Raw genomic sequence first — 16,918 nt, 5'->3', positions numbered from 1 at the left:
TGCCAAGAGGGAGTGAGAAACACATCTCCCACTCCAGAAGGGACTTTTCTACTGGGGAGGGGGTGGCCCGAAGGAGGCCCACTGCATCCCATATTTGTAGGCCGTAGCTCTGGTCGGCATACATTCACTTATTTCACAAATACTGGGAAGGGGATGCATAGAATTTTAAGTCGTTGCTCCAACTGCTGGCAGTGGTGGGGACTGAACATAGTAGGGGCACCAACCCCGTGAAAATGGCAACTGATGTGGCCTCCTTCTCCTGCACCAAAATGTCTCCACCGCACTCTCCCCGCCAGGAAGAACTGACACTGGCCACAGACGCTCCGAACCACGGGACCGGCGGTGGGAGAGAGGGTTCAGGGTCCAGGAGGAAAGGGTCGCCGCATCCCATCCCAGGTAGCGCAGACTCCAGGTCTCGGGTGAAGGGTCACTGCCAAGCTCCGCTCGCACACTGCTGTGCCATCTGTCTCCACTCTCCCGGGGTGGGTCCGGGTGTGTCGGAGGGACGCCGAATGGTCTCACCCCCCACCCACCACGACTCTAATTGGCCTTTCACCCCTGACGCCCAAGGCCTGCAGCCTGGGAGCCCGCTCCTACTGGACAAACGGCCGGACGGCTTTGGGGCGCCACACTGGGACAGGGAGCACTGGCGAGGAGCTACGCGCCCCCAACCCGGTCCTCGGCCCTGGGGCGGTGGGGCGGCACGCATCTTTAGGTCCTCCTACGCTTTGACCCTCCCTCCTCTCCCCGCCAGGCCTATCGGAAACAACACCCCACCGCAGAGCACCCTGTGTTGGGTTTCTACCCGGCTCCGTGGCGAGCCAGGCCCCGGTATGTGCATCTGGAAAGCGAAGGCTATTTCCCTGGGGCTCGGGTGGGGATGGCGTGGGCCGACTTGATGTAAGACGACACCCACAGTGCCAGACCCGTTCTAGGGGCTCTGCAGGTTCCTGTCTCTCCCCAGTGAGAGGCTTCTTCCTTTAAATACCTTGCAGCAATTAGGAAAAAAAAAATCCGGATGGAACACGGTTGGAGAGAGGAGTGGAAAGACGGCATTTGAGTCCCAGGCCGCCCTTGTCGCTAGACTTTGGTGTAACTTGTATCTGGCCTCAGTTTTCGCATCTGAACACTGGGAAGAAGGCCCACGTCTAAGGGGCTGGGACTGTAGAGAGAGAGGCGGAAGGCGTGGGTGCACCGGTGGCCGGTGCTCCCGGGGTCCTGCTCCCTCCAGGACAAGGGCTTCGATGGGGCGCACACCTCCAGCGCCGCGCGCGAGACAGTGAGAACCGGTTCTGCGTCCGCGGCTGTGAGCAGGCGCTCGGAGGCGCACGCGGGCGGGACCCGGGAGGCCGGGAGACGCCCTTTCGGCGCGGACCAATCAGCGCCCGCCTCTGAATGGCCAATAAGGAGGCGCCTTACAGCCGAGGCCGGCTCGGGAGCGAGGCCGCGGGGAGTGCGGCGCTGACAGAGGCGCGCGCGCGCGATCCAGCTCGGACCCCGGGCCCCTGCAGCTATCGCCGCCGCCCGCCCTAGTCGCCCCTCAGCCACTTCTCCTCGCCATGGAGGCGAGGCCGCCGCCGCCGCCGCGGGGCTCCAAGCCGCGGGCCGGGCGGCGGCCCTGAAGGCGTGTGGCGGGCCGAGACGCCGCCGCGCAGCCGAGGCGGAGCCGCGGTCCTCGTCCCCAGCGGTCCCGCCCAGCGCCGGACTCGGTGAGTGCTCGCGGCCGCCACAGCTCCGGCGGCTTTGGAAGTGGCGGGGCGGGGAGAGGGTGGCTCCGGGGCACGGGTGGGAGGGGTCGCTGGCAGGAGCCCCAGTCCCTTTTTTTCGGGAAGAACCCTTCGGGTGTCTAGAACCCAGTCGGCTCTCACATCCTCGCGCTGTCCGGGGGCGAGGGCGGGGGGTCCCCGGAAACGTGCGGGACAGGACGCTGACCCTGTCGAGTGCCCAGGAACTTTGCGTGCGGACCCGGGCTGCTATAGTTTATTCTGAAAGAAGAAACTTGGAACGGCGAGAGTAGAATTTGCTGAGATCCATTTAAAAGAGGGAAACTCCGGGCATGAGAAAATTTGCTCTTGCAGAGACCAACTTTTCTTTCCCCGAAAGGCCCCCAGGCCCCTCTCCCGGGCCTCTCTTTATTCGGCCCATCCCAACTGTTGAGGCCGCCGAGGAAGGGGAATTGGGGCTCAGAGCTGCCCAGAATTCAGAATAAGCCAATTGGGAATGCAGATTCCCCCCTCCTTTTTGACTTTTGGTAGAATAAAATAAAGAAGATCGTGTTATTGTTGTTTTTCAAATTAGGTCCTAGTTGTATTTCCTGAAGATAAAAATAATAATGTCAGAGCTGAGCCCAATGTGGAAGGGATTGTGTGTGTGTGTGTGTGTTTGAGGTCAGGTTGTTTGTAAGGCAGGAAAAGAACGTTCCGAACCTCCCTGGGCAGGGCGAATGCCTTCAGGAGCCTTTGCCCGGGGTGGGGATTCCTGCTCTGGAACCGTCACATCTCCCTAGAGGTCCCCTCATTTGCCACCTGCTTGCTCTGAAGGCAGCCGGGGAACCAGAAGATGGTGGGCGGGGAGAGGCGTGACAGGGAACATGGGCGAACGTCTTCCTGCCTGGCCACTCCTTCAAAAAACACAGAGCTGATGCTGTCACTTGTTTACTTAGAAATTCCCTCACTCTCCTTTTCCCGTGGGATGAGCGCAGCCTGAAATGTCTTATCAAGTCATACAAGGCCCTCGGCAGCGTGGCCTCGACGTATTCTTTTAGTCTCAGCTGGATTCTCGGATTCTCCTTCCCCAGATCCCCCTCCCTAGCCATTCAGAGCTGCTCGTCCGCCTTTTCACGTGTCTGGGTGCCGATGCTCTGCTCGTGTGAGCCTCTTGCTTTACCTGGTCAGCTCTGTCTTTTCCTTTAAAGTCCTTTTCACTGGAGCAGCTTCTTGAGGGCAGGAGCTGTGCCGCGTGCACCCTTTCATCTCCCATGCTCAGAGGATTTTCCTCTCAATTGGCTTGTGGGTCCTGTCCCATCTCTTTCCCCTTATATCTTGGCTCTGTTTACTTCCAGGTACTCACTTCCCAAAAGAATCTTTCTTGACTGTTTCCCGAAGGCTTTCTTGGAGTGCCTGCCTAGGACTTTTGGGATGTCTGATTCTCCATCTTCCCATTTTCATCCCAGTCAGCTCCCCCCCAACCCCCATTAGTAGTTAGCAGGCAGGAGCTGTCAGGTCTCATATCCCACTGGCATCCAGTCTTGCTTGACTGTCTCTGAAAGGCCAAAAGCCTCATGGAGTCTTTTCACCTCTGCCTTCCTGAAGCGGTCTGCCTGATATGTGCACTCTAAGGCAGCCGTCGCCAACCTTTCGGACCTCACGGACCAGCAGTGGTCCGCGGACCACCGGTTGGCGACCGCTGCTTCTAGGCATACGGGATCCAGGAGGCTGTTTACTGGGACCTTTTAGCTGCTTATTTACCATCTGGGTGAAATTCAGAACCAGAAAAGCCAATCCTCTGACCTAAGTACATTCATGTGCCTTCTATTTGTTAGGGGAAGTGCTTGGGATACAAATTAAAAGTGAGGAGATCCAATCTTTTTTTTTTAAAAAAAAATATTTTTATTGATTTCAGAGAGGAAGGAAGAGGGAGAGAGAGATAGAAACATCAATGATGAGAGAATCATTGATCGGCCGCCTCCTGCACGCCCCACATGGGGGAATCGAGCCTGCAACCCAGGCATGTGCCCTGACCGGGAATTGAACCGTGAACTCCTGATTCATAGGTCGACGCTCCACCACTGAGCCGTGCCGGCTGGGCAGGAGATCCAGTCTTAACCTTTGAGGAGCTCAGAGTCTAATGCAGGACAGATGAATACAAATACATCACAGGTGGTGTGAAAGTGTAATAATAATAACTATTTCCTTTTATTTGCTTTGTGACAAGCTATGTAATAAATTTCCGTGAATTATTTAATGCTTTCAACAGTCATGTAGGGGCTTATTCCTATTTGACAAGGGTGGAAACTGAGACTATACAGTGGGCAGATGAGAGAATAAGCAGGATTTGATCTTGGCAGTCTAGTTCCAGAGCATCTGCCAGGCTGTGTAGAAAGCATTGCCTCCGTAGGTGGTTCAAGAAAGCTTTACTGAGAGGGGGCCTTTGGTCATGAAGGATGCATAGGAGTTTATGTATGGTGGACAGGATACAGGAAAGAGGGAACAGCACAAGTGGGCTTGGAGGTGGAAGGAACCCACTGTCCTTGGGGAGCCCGGAGAGGTTAGACATAGTTGGACTGGATAGGAAGAAGGGTGGAAGATGAGAGTAGGGTGAGCTTGAGGGCTATATGTGCTGTGTTAAAGTTTGGCCAGAGGAAAGCCACTGGAGGATTTTAAAAGAAGTCAGGGACTTGGGCTGACTGGACTTTAGAAAGGTCATTTGGGGTATTGTGGGGCCAGGTGTTGTTACCCCTGCAATGGCCAGGCTCCACAGAGGCAGAATCACAGCCTTTTAGACTCAGATGGGGCCTATAGAGAATCCTGCTCAGTTTTAAGATAATAAATACATATAAGAAAAAATTCCAACAGTATACAAGAGGGCATAGAGAAAAATAAGTCTCCCTCATACCCTGACTTCCCCAGAGATGGCTGAAGTTTCCAGTTTTGTGGCCTTATATAGACACTGTTCCTTTATAAACATGTGTCTACTTACCCATACTCTTCCCCTATATAAGTTGTTTCCACGTTTTTCTGTAAAACAGTTTTTCTGTATTACAGTTTCTGTAAAACTGTAATACAATGAATGTCCTTATATATACTTTATGTGCTCATGTATAAAATTATGTGAACAATATATTTCTGAGTGGAATTACTAGCTCAAAGGATACATGTGCATTTTTTAAAAAAGAAATGTTGTTGACATTTTAAAAGAGAGAGAGGAAGGGAGAGGGGGAGAAAGAGAGAAACGTCAAAGGGAGGGTGGTACATCCAACGCTGCCTCTCGCATAACCCCCATTAGGGAACACTCACCACTTGGGGATCAAACCCACAAATCTGGCCTGTGTCCCGACCTGAAATCAAACCAGCAGCCTTTTGGTGCTTGGGACAACGCCCAACCAACTGAGCCACACAGGCCAGGGCAATTCATGTGCATTTAGAATTTTTAGGCATATAGCCAAATCACCCCTTCTAAGGGGTTGTATTAACTTATCCTCTCTCCCCCAAATGTGAATGGGACTCAATGGATCTTCATCAGAATATGCACCCCCTCCCCACGTGATCCTAACATTTCTGTCAATTTACAGGGGAGACATTGAGGCTCAGAAAGATAAAGAGACTTGTGTAAGACAGTGTGGGTGGTGGTTGTTTTTTTAAGCAGCTCTGATATTTGTATTTGCCCAACACCTTTTATTGGAGGTGCTTAGAGTCTATTTGTAATCATTGTTGCATTATTTTTCTCCACCTTCATGTGGAAAAAATGAGATACAGGTGAAGTGAAGTTTGAGGTATAAGCAGGAAGCTGGCCAAATTTAGAATCTTGTCTTTTATTTCTAGTTCAATAACTAATAAATGTCCTCAAATGCCAAAACTGAAGAAATGTTTTTTTCAGGGAGTCTAAGTACAACAAAAATAGCTATAACACTAACTTTATAAAACTGACCAGTAAACCTACAATAACCCAACGTTAAAATTTGCCTTAATATATTCTTTGTAGAAAAGGGAATCCATTAAATGTTAAACCTTACTCTAAATTCATATCCATTTGTGTCATTTTAGAGGCATAGCTGTTTTTTTATAGTTCTAATCAGTACATACAGAATATTTTTATATATATATTTTTTAAATATTTTTTATTGATTTCAGAGAAGGGAGAGGGAGAGAGAGATATCAACACCCGGGCATGTGCCCTGACCTGGAATTGAACTGTGACCTCCTGGTTCATAGGTCAATGCTCAACCACGGAGCAACACTAGCCAGGCTATTTTTGCATTCTTGCATAGCATCAACTATTTTATATTTACTTAATAGTATCCTATGCATTGATAACTGTAGTTTGTGCATTCTTTTTTATTTTGATTTTTTCTCCTTTTTACTATTAAAAATGGTACTTCTGAGCATCCATGTTCAAAAATGTTTTTTGGATGATTTTCTTGGACTTTTATCACTAAAGTGGGTTCACTGACTTCAGGATATGGCTTCAGTACCAAATTGCTGTCTGGAAAGGCTGAATTAATTTATAACACCATCAGCAATTTATGTGTCCTGACAGTCTAGCCCAGGGGTGGGCAAACTTTTTGACTCGAGGGCCAAATGGGTTCTTTAACTGGACCGGAGGGCGGGAACAAAAGCATGGATGGAGTGTTTGTGTGAACTAATATAAATTCAAAGTAAACATCATTACATAAAAGGGTACCGTCTTTTTTTTTAGTTTTATTCATGTCAAACGGGCCGGCCCGCGGGCCGTAGTTTGCCCACGGCTGGTCTAGCCAGTGCTATTACAAACAAACACTGATATTTGATCTTATTAACTTAAAAACAATGTAAGGTACCTTGAATTATGTTTAATTTATATTTCTTTAGAAAAAGAGACCAGTAGCTCTTTAGATTTTGAAAGTGTGATATATATCATACCCAAAAATTATGTAATTAAAAGCAACTTCTTTTTGAAGAAAGGCATTATTGATGGGACAGAAGTAGTGTAGAAATTTAGGGTAAGATCATATTGGTGTGAAACAAAAGACTAGATGCTGTTTGATTAAAAATAGCAGATCTTGTGCCAGGAGCTGGGAATACTCCAGAGTATCATAGACGTGATGCCTGCCCTTACAGGACTAATACAGTAACAGGCATTAATCACTTTATGATAATTACAAATATGATCAAAGGGGAAGAATAGGATACCTTGTGAGTGCTAGAGAAGTTTGGTGTTACACAACATTTGTAGTTGAACATCACTTACAAAGGCCGTGAGCTGGGAAGGAGTTTTGGTATCTTAGGGCAGTGCTTCTTTAACTTGAATGCTCTCGTGAAACATCTGGGATCTTGTTAAAATGCCAAGTCCTGATTCAGTAGGTCTGGGGGATTGGGACGTTGGATTCAGCATGACTAACCAGCTCCCAGGTGAGGCAGATGGCTACTGGTAGGTGGATCACACTTGGACTAGCAAGACCTAATTGAGAGTTTGGTGAGCACCGGAAGCTGACTGATCAAGATGACTAAGTGGGGTAGTTCTCTTCCCTGGCTGTACTGTAAATTCACCTGGGGAATTTACAAAGATTAGCAATGCAAGTCGACAGGTGGTTGAGCATTGACCTATGATCCAGGAGATCACGGTTCGATTCCCAATCAGGACACATGCCTGAGTTGCAGGTTCGATCCGCAGTAGGCACAGAAGGCAGCTGATCAATAGTTCTCTATCATTATTGATATTTCTAGCTCTCTCTCCCCCGCCCTTCCTCTCTGAAATAAATAAAAATATATTTTAAAAATATTAGTGATGCAACTGCTCACCCCTAGGTTGTTGTTTTTTTAACTCTCACACAAGGATATGTTTATTTGTTGTTTTTAATTGATTTTTTAATTTTTATTAAGCTTAGGATTGTGACTGGTATCTTCTTGGGTCTACAGGTCAATCAGTGTCACCATGTTAACTACAGAACTTTGGGTGTCCTAAAGGAAGAGAAGGGAGTTCTGCAGTGAGCATGCAGAGCCATATTTATATATTTGCTTTTAGTGTATTGCAATATACTGGTAACAGTGTATATGATACAGTTTTTATTAAACCTTTACAAAATGGACAGGTGGCTTAAAATCATTCTGGAAAGAAATCAGTGATTGAAGAAAATGCCAGTAATTTGAGCACAAACAAACAAAATGGCAGAGCTAATCATTGTTCATCTCCTATTATGAACTCTTGTTGAACTGTTAAATCAGATTAAATAAGTCAGCTCTTATTATATTGGAAATATCAAGAAGCCTATTTAAACCAGGGATTTAGCTCAGCCAGCATAGCTCAGTGTTTGAGCATCAACCTATGAACCAGGAGGTCATGGTTTGATTCTTGGTCAGGGCATATACCTGGTTGTGGGCTTGATCCCCAGTGTGGGGCATGAAGGAGGCAGCTGATCAATGATTCTTTCTCATCATTGATGTTTCTCTCTCTCCTTCTTCCCTCATCTCTGAAATCAATTTAAAAAAAATTAAAAAACCAACAATGCCCTAGCTGGTTTGGCTCAGTGGATAGAGCCTCGGCCTGCGACTGAAAGGTTCTGGGTTCGATTCTAGTGAAGGGCACATCCCTGGGTTGAGGGCTTGATTCCCAGTAGGGGGTGTGCAGGAGGCAGCCAATCAGTGATTCTCTCATTGATGTTTCTATCTCTCCCTCTCCCTTCCTCTCTGAAATCAATAAACATATTAAAACAAACAAACAAACATGGATTTACATCCTCTGTCATTAATAGGAACCTTGCTTTGAGAGTATGTAGAAACTTGAGATATTAAATAATAAAATACTAGGCTATCACTAGCACTAGGACATTTGAAAACTAAGCATCTGGAGCATAAAAGGAACTTCTACATTTTTTTCCCCAATGATTTTTAAAGTCATAGGCTATTCAATCAGATGCTGTACATAATTTTACTAGCTTAATTATTCAAGTATATATTCTGAGGTGTTTTTTTGTTTGTTTGTTTGTTTGTTTGTTTGTTTTACAAAGGACAAAAAGGCACATATCATTTTGGCAGGTTCTTTCTGTCTTGTCCTTCCTTCTCCCCACCAAAAAAAGACTCACTAAAAAAAAAAATATACACATAATACTTAGAAAATAATGTATTCCTTTGTCAGCAAATACTCCTATAAGATGAGTAGAAAATGTTGCTGAAGATTTGAACAATATTAAAACAAATTTTGCAGTGTGGGAGTTTTGCTATCTTTTATACTAATAAAAGGGTTATATGCTAATTAGACTGGGAGACCTTCCGGACGACCTTCTGGACCTCCTTCCGGACAAAGCCGTGGCTAGGAGTGCCCATCGCAGAGCCCCAACCGGGTGGGCAGGGCCTCCCTCTGGGCAGCATTGATCACAGAGCCCTGGCAGAGTGGGCAGGCAGGTGGGGGGGGGGGGCAGTTGGGGGTGAGCAGGCCAGCAGGGTGGGGGCAGTTGGGGGCGATCAGGCCGGCAGCGGTGGGGGGGGGCAGTTGGGGGCGAGAAGGCTGGTGGGGGCAGTTGGGGGCGAGCAGGCCGACAGGCAGAGTGGTTAGGGACAATCAGGCAGGCAGGCAGGTGAGCGGTTAGGAACCAGCAGTCCTGGATTGCGAGAGGGATCCCAGAGTGGAAAGGGTGCAGGCCGCTCTGAAGGACAGCACCCCCTCCCCCCCCCCCGCCCCCCCCCCCCCCAAAAATTTCATGCACCGGGCTGCTAGTATAGTTATAAAAGTATAGAACAGCGGTTCTCAACCTGTGGGTCGCGACCCTTTCATAGGGGTCGCCTAAATACATCCTGCATATCAGAGATTTACATTACGATTCATAACAGTAGCAAAATTACTTATGAAGTAGCAACGAAAATAATTTTATGTTTGGGGGTCACCACATGAGGAACTGTATTAAAGGGTCGCGGCATTAGGAAGGTTGAGAACCACTGGTATAGAAGTTTTTAGCATGCATTCACTAGATTCTCTTTTTAATGGCAATTTACTTTTATTTTTAAATATGTTTTTATTGATTTCAGAGAGAGAAGAAGAGAGAGAGATAGAAACATCAATGAGAGAATCACCAATCAGCTGCCTCCTGCATGCCTCCTGTTGGAGATTGAACCTGCAGCCTGGGCATGTGCCCTGACCAGAATTGAACTGTGACCTCTTGGTTCATAGGTTGATGATCAGTCACTGAGCCACACCAGCCAGGCTATATTCTCTCTCTCTCTTTTTTTTTAATATTTTATTAATTTTTTACAGAGAGGAAGGGAGAGGGATAGAGAGTCAGAAACAAACATCAATGAGAGAGAAACATTCATCAACTGCCTCCTGCACACTCCCTACTGGGGATGTGCCCACAACCAAGGTACATGCCTTTGACTGGAATCGAACCGGGGACCCTTGAGTCCGCAGGCTGACGCTCTATCCACTGAGCCAAACCGGTTAGGGCAGGCTACATTCTCTTTTAATAATTCCAAGAAAAATCCATTATTTTGTGAGCTACTGGAAGAAAGTTGTACTGGAGAAGAAATTTAAAAATATATATATATATTTTTATTGATTTCAGAGAGGAAGGGAGAGGGAGAGAGAGAGAGAAACATCAAAGATGAGAGAGAATCATTGATTGGCTATCTCCTGCATGCCCCCCACTGGGGATTGAGCCTGCAACCCAGGCATGTGTCCTCACCGGGAATGGAACTGTGACCTCCTGGTTCATAGGTCAATGCTCAACCACTGAGCCATGCCAGCTGGGCTGGAGAAGAAATTCTTAATGATAAATGACTGCCTTAATAGCATTGCTATATGGAATAATTGTCCATAGTGCTTTGGCTGAATAAAAAGATGAAATTTATTCACTGCCTCTTCATGGACTATTGAGGCAGGTAACCATTCATTGGTTATCTAGTAGAGTTGTTGATGTTATACATTTTTCTTTTATTAAAAAAAGCCAACTTTTCCTGTGATAAATCGCTACCTAGTAAATATTACTTGAAAAATTAATATCCTTAATCCTTTCTCTTCAAGTAAAGGTATTATTTTAACAGTGAATGAAAAAGTAACTGCTTTTTTCTTATAAAGAAATTTGCTATAATATAGCATTTTTTTGTAATTAAAAAAGAGCTTTATTGAGATATAATTTACATACCATGAAGTTCATCCTTTTAAAATGTACATACAGTTCAGTGGTTTTTAGTACATTCATGGAGTTGTGCAATCATCACCATTATCTAATTTCAGACCATTTTCATCACCCCAAGAAGACACTCTGTACCCATTAGCTTTACTCCCATTCCACCTTCTCCCCAGCCACTGACAACCACTAATCTGTCTCTGTGGATTCCCTTATTCTGTACATTTCATGTAAGTGGAATTATACAATATGTGGCTTTTGTGACTAGATTTTTTTATTTAGCACAATGTTTTTTGGTTTTTTTTCCCTATGTTATAGCTTGTATCAGTACTTTCTTTCCTTTTTATAGCTGAGTAATATAATATTCCACTGTATGGACATCACATTTTATTTATCCATACATCAATTAGTGACTTTTTGGCTTGTTTCCACTTTTTGGCTATTATGAATAATACTGCTGTGAACATTCATGTACAAGTGTCTGTGTGGACATATGTTTTTATTTCTCTTGGGTATATATCTAGGATTGGAATTGTGTAGTTAAAATTTTTAGAGGAGCTGCCAAACTATTTTCTAAAGCAACGGCGCCATTTTACTTTCCCAGCAGCATTACACAAGGGTTCCATTTTCTTCACATCCTTGCCAACACTTGTTATTCTTTGTCCTTTTAAAAAAAAAATACTTTTTAATTAATTTCAGAGAGGAAGGGAGAGGGAGAGAGACAGAAACATCAGTGATGAGAGAATCATCTGTCAGCTGCTCCTGCACGCCCCCTACTGAGCATTGAGCCCACAACCCAGGCATGTTCCCTGACCAGGAATTAAACCATGACCTCCTGGTTCATGGATCGACACTCAACCATTGAGCCACACTGGCCAGGCAAGTCATGTATGCATTTAAATGATTAATACATGTACATGTTAAAATAAATAGTACTAAACATGCACAGTAAAAGATAATTCTCTCTCCCTCCTCTTTCAAGTTCCCCTTTCCAGAGGCATTCCCAGGTACTGTGAATGGTATTTGGAACCTTTCAGAAATAGTACAGGTGCATACAATATAGGACTTACTTAAGTTTTACATTTCAACTAAAAATAAAGGAGGGTATAAGAATTTTATCAAATGGGGTGGGTATTAAGGCAGATTGAGATGTGTTCTTACCTTTGGGTGAGGGGTTATATGGCATTCAGTCTGATTCTCCATTGTTAGTAGGAGAAATTGCTTAAACAGTTCATACTTAACTCAGTTGAACTTAGTTTCAAAGGTTCTACTTCGATGAAGGCTGCTATAGAGCAAGTAGTGGTTAACAGAGCAGCTTGGTTATCTGTGTTTTTAATGTCTGAGTGGGATTTTGTGCACGGAAAGAACTATTTAAAATTACTTGGGCTTCAAATAAATATTCCATTTAAGTCGTAAATTAAAAACCTAGGTTTTTTTAATCTTGTCATTGTACTTGTAAGCATTGTAATTTTTGTATAGAAATAAGAACAATAACTTTCACTTGCTCTTTAGTTAATGTTAATTTAGGCTTAACCGATTAAATTTCTTCATACCCTATGTCAGTGAATTAAATTTCCTTAGATATTTAAAAATACATTTTTAGGATTTGCCCTGACCGGTTTGGCTCAGTGGATAGAGCATCAGCCTGCAGACTCAAGGGTCCCAGGTTCGATTCCGGTCAAGGGCATGCAGGTTGGTTGCGGGCACATCCCCAGTGGGGTTTGTGCAAGAGGCAGCTGATCGATGTTTCTCTCTCATCGATGTTTCTAACTATCTCTCTCCCTTCCTCTCTGTAAAAATCAATAAAATATATTTAAAAAAAATAAAAATACATTTATAGGATTTAAGAGAGCAAGACATTACAGGGAGACAGATCAGGACCAGGACCTGAATTTTGTTTAAAAACCTACATCTGGGAGATTAAAAATGGCGGCAGAGTAGGAGGATTCTGCACGGACATACTCCCAGGAATAAGATGGAATTATAACTGAAATGGAAACGCTTCCTGAATAATCAGTGGAAAACTCACAGGAGAGAACCCTGATACCCAAAGACCAAAGGAGACCGCATAGAGACTGGTAGGAGGGGCAGAGGCACAAAAGGGCTGGCCGGACACCCACAGATGGCAACTGAAGTCCCAGAGATATCTTACCCGTGGGAGGGTGCCACTGAGAACTCAGATCTAATCCCGAAGCTGGTCTCCCCAGCAGAGAGCACCAAACTGAGGAAGGTACCCACATAACATCATTTTTCTTGAAATAAAAAATAAACTGAAAAAAACCCAAACATGTATACATTCAGTCTGTCAAGCACAACTTTCTTGACAGGTCAGAGTTACCACTTTAACAAACAGAATCTCCTCAAGTACTTGAGCAGTATTAAAAAATTAAACTTATTGCCGAAACCGGTTTGGCTCAGTGGATAGAGCGTCGGTCTGTGGACTGAAAGGTCCCAGGTTCGATTCCGGTCAAGGGCATGTACCTGGGTTGCGGGCACATCCCCAGTAGGAGATGTGCAGGAGGCAGCTGATCGATGTTTCTCTCTCATCGATGTTTCTAACTCTCTATCTCTCTCTCTTCCTCTCTGTAAAAAATCAATAAAATATATTTAAAAAAAAATTAAACTTATTAATGTAGTAAAGCAGGTTCTTCTAAGACTCAAGTGCTTTTCATTAGCTGAATCTGATCAACTTTTTAAAATATATATATATTTTATTGATTTTTTACAGAGAGGAAGGGAGAGGGATAGAGAGTTAGAAACATAGATGAGAGAAACATCGATCAGCTGCCTCCTGCACACTCCCCACTGGGGATGTGCCCGTGACCAAGGTACATGCCCTTGACAGGAATCGAACCTGGGACCCTTGAGTCCACAGGCCGATGCTCTGTCCACTGAGCCAAACCAGTTAGGGCTGAATGATCAACTTTTAAAAGACACATATCCTAAACTTAACTCAAAAGTATTAGCATCTTGGAAACCAAGATGGCGGCATAGGTAAACACGGGAGTTTGCTGCCTCGAACAACCACTTCAAAAATACAACTAAAAGACGGAACGGACATCATCCAGAACCACAGGAAAGCTGGCTGAGTGGATGTTCTACAACTAGGAGGAAAGAGAAAAGCATACCGAGGCTCAGAGGAGGCGCAGTGCTGAAGTAAAATACTAAGGTTCGGAGTGCATGTGGAGCGGGCTGGAGGCTGAGGGCGCGGTTGTTTTCAATCGGGAGGGAGTCTCAGGCTCTGAGCTCCAGTTCCGGGCAAGTCTCTAAGGACCCAGACTCATACGGGAGAAGCGGGACTGTCTGGCATCGCTCAGAACCCTAGGGCAGCTTTCTCTCCGTGGGGCTTGCAGCGACTACTGGGACACTGAGAAGCAGAGCCTCTGAGGGCAAGACTGAGAGCAGCCATAATTGCTAACCCCGCCCTGTTGATCCCATGGGACCCGCCCCGCCCAAGCCCTGCAGGGAGGCTTTTGCTGGATAGCCTCAGGCAAAGGCTAGATTAGCACCTCCCTAGAGATCCAGGAGCCAGGAAGCCCAGAGGTCAGAGTGGGACCACCCAGCTTTAAGCTCCGTAGAACCATAAAAGACACACTCAGGAGGCAGACTCAGTGAGCACCAAAGCCCCATCGAAGCAAGTCTAGCCCCAGAAGGGTGTCTCCAGCACAGAAGTTCTCCCACCGCAGACACAGCTGATTCTCACAGCCAATTGACCTGGAGGTCAATTCCTCACAGTGATAACTACAACAATCAAGGCTTAACCACAACAAGACTGTGCACAAAGCCCACAAGGGGGTGCACCAAGAGTGTCTACCTTAGGTAATTGGGACACTTAGCACAGAAAGGCACTCTATCGACACAGCGAAGCATAAAAAAATGCCGAGACAAAGAAACAGGACACAAACGACAGAACTGTTGGATATAGAGTTCAAAACCACACTTTTAAGGTCTTTAAAGAACTGTTTAGAAGCCCTCGAAAAGACTGGTAAGACCGCCGATAAATGTAGTGAGATCCTCAAGAAATCTAATGAGACCCTCGATGTTGTGATAAAGGACCAACTAGAAATTAAGCATACACTGACTGAAATAAAGAATATTATACAGACTCCCAACAGCAGACCAGAGGGTCGCAAGGATCAAGTCAAAGATTTGAAATACGAAGAAGCAAAAAACACCCAACCGGAAAAGCAAAATGAAAAAAGAATCCGAAAATATGAAGATAGTGTAAGGAGCCTCTGGGACAGCTTCAAGCGTACCAACATCCGAATTATAGGGGTGCCAGAAGATGAGAGAGAGCAAGATATTGAAAACGTATTTGAAGAAATAATGACAGAAAACTTCCCCTACCTGGTGAAAGGAATAGACTTCCAAGTCCAGGAAGCGCAGAGAACCCCAAACAAAAGGAATCCAAAGAGGACCACACCAAGACACATCATAATTAAAATGCCAAGAGCAAAAGACAAAGAGAGAATCCTAAAAGCAGCAAGAGAAAGAAGATCAATTACCTACAAGGGAGTACCCATACGACTGTCAGCTGATTTCTCAACAGAAACTTTGCAGGCCAGAAGGGAATGGCAAGAAATATTCAAAGTGATGAATACCAAGAACCTACAACCAAGACTACTTTATCCAGCAAAGCTATCATTCAGAAGTGAAGGCCAGATAAAGAGCTTCACAGATAAGAAAAAGCTAAAGGAGTTCATCACCACCAAACCAGTATTATATGAAATGCTGAAAGGTATCCTGTAAGAAGAGGAAGAAGAAGAAAAAGGTAAAGATACAAATTATGAACAACAAATACACATCTATCAACAAGTGAATCTAAAAATCAAGTGAATAAATAATCTGATGAACTGGTGATTGTAATAGAATCAGGGACATAGAAAGGGAATGGACTGACTATTCTTGGGGGGGGGGGGGGGAGAAAGGGGTGTGGGGGTGAGTGAAGAGATTAGACAACAATCGTGCACCTATGGATGAGGACAGTGGGTGGTGAGTGAGGGCAGAGGGTGGGGTTGGAACTGGGTGGAGGGGAGTTATGGTGGGAAAAAAGAGTAACTAATGTAATAATCTGAACAATAAAGATTTAATTTTTAAAAAAAAATCCTTACTAGAATAAATCAAATCTAAATTTTTGTAGGAAATAAAAGAAATGTGATGACAGAGCAGCAGCATGGTTACATGGATGAAAATACCTATGACCTGAAAGACAAATCATTAAAGTATATTTGGGTAAAAAAAAAAAAGTATTAGCATCTTCTTTAAAAATATATTTTTACTAGAGGCCCGGTGCACGAAATTCATGCATGGTGGAGCAGGGAGGGGGTGGGGGAGGGGTCCCTCAGCCCAACCTGCACCCTCTCCAATCCGGGAGCCCTCAGGAGATGTCCTACTGATGGCTTGGGCCCACTCCCCATGGTTCTCTGCTCTCTGCGGGGCCTGCCTACTCCACACCACTGCAATGGGCAAGCAGGCCCTGCTGGGTGCTGCCTGTGGGCTGCGCTTGCCTGCTCGTGGGTCGCCGAGGTGATGCCCACTGGGCTCACGTTGCTGGGGTGACACCGCCAGCGTCCTGCCCTGGCTGCTATGGGTGTTGCCATCTTTGTTGCGGAGTGATGGTTAATTTGCATATTACTCTTACTAGATAGGATTGGTTTCAGAGAGGAGGGGAGAGGGAGAGAGAGATAGAAACATCAATGATGAGAGAGAATCATTGATCAGCTGCCTCCTGCACACCCCCTACTGGGGATCAAGCCTGCAGCCCAGGCATGTGCCCTGACCTGGAATTGAACCTAGGACCCTTCAGCCCGCAGGCCGATGCTCTATCCACTGAGCTAAACCAGCTAGGACAAAAGTATTAGTATCTTGAGTTTAGTATGCCTTATCTTATTGCTCACATCTTTTTCTTCTGGAGCTGTAGTTTCACCCAGGTAAGGAGACAGCCTTTCCATCTAAGCGAGTCAGGATTACTGGATTGAAAATACAGAACTACAGTACAGTGATTTATTAATCAGAGATTCGAGACTGAGAAAAGAACTAAGGGCTATATGTTTTTATGATATTCTACTTATGCCTTTACATAAGAGTCTTGAATCTTGCATCAAT

General features: G+C 45.3%; 1 protein-coding gene across 1 annotated transcript in view; it reads left to right on the top strand.

Annotated features, from left to right (window-relative positions):
- Positions 1-1,465: 1,465 nt before the first annotated feature.
- Positions 1,466-16,918, top strand: part of PTPRA (protein tyrosine phosphatase receptor type A) — a 128,823-nt gene continuing 113,370 nt past the window's right edge. The window contains exon 1 of the mRNA XM_070420028.1: positions 1,466-1,709. The gene's annotated coding sequence lies outside the window, so the exon portion shown is untranslated. The remainder of the gene's footprint in view (positions 1,710-16,918) is intronic.

The sequence above is a fragment of the Myotis yumanensis genome, unplaced genomic scaffold (genome assembly GCF_028538775.1).
Source record: "Myotis yumanensis isolate MYYU_CA2020_CCGP unplaced genomic scaffold, mMyoYum1.0.hap1 SCAF_7, whole genome shotgun sequence".
In the NCBI taxonomy this organism is placed as follows: domain Eukaryota; kingdom Metazoa; phylum Chordata; class Mammalia; order Chiroptera; family Vespertilionidae; genus Myotis; species Myotis yumanensis.
Note: the sequence above shows the minus strand (reverse complement) of the source record. Positions and strands in the feature narration are given on the sequence as shown.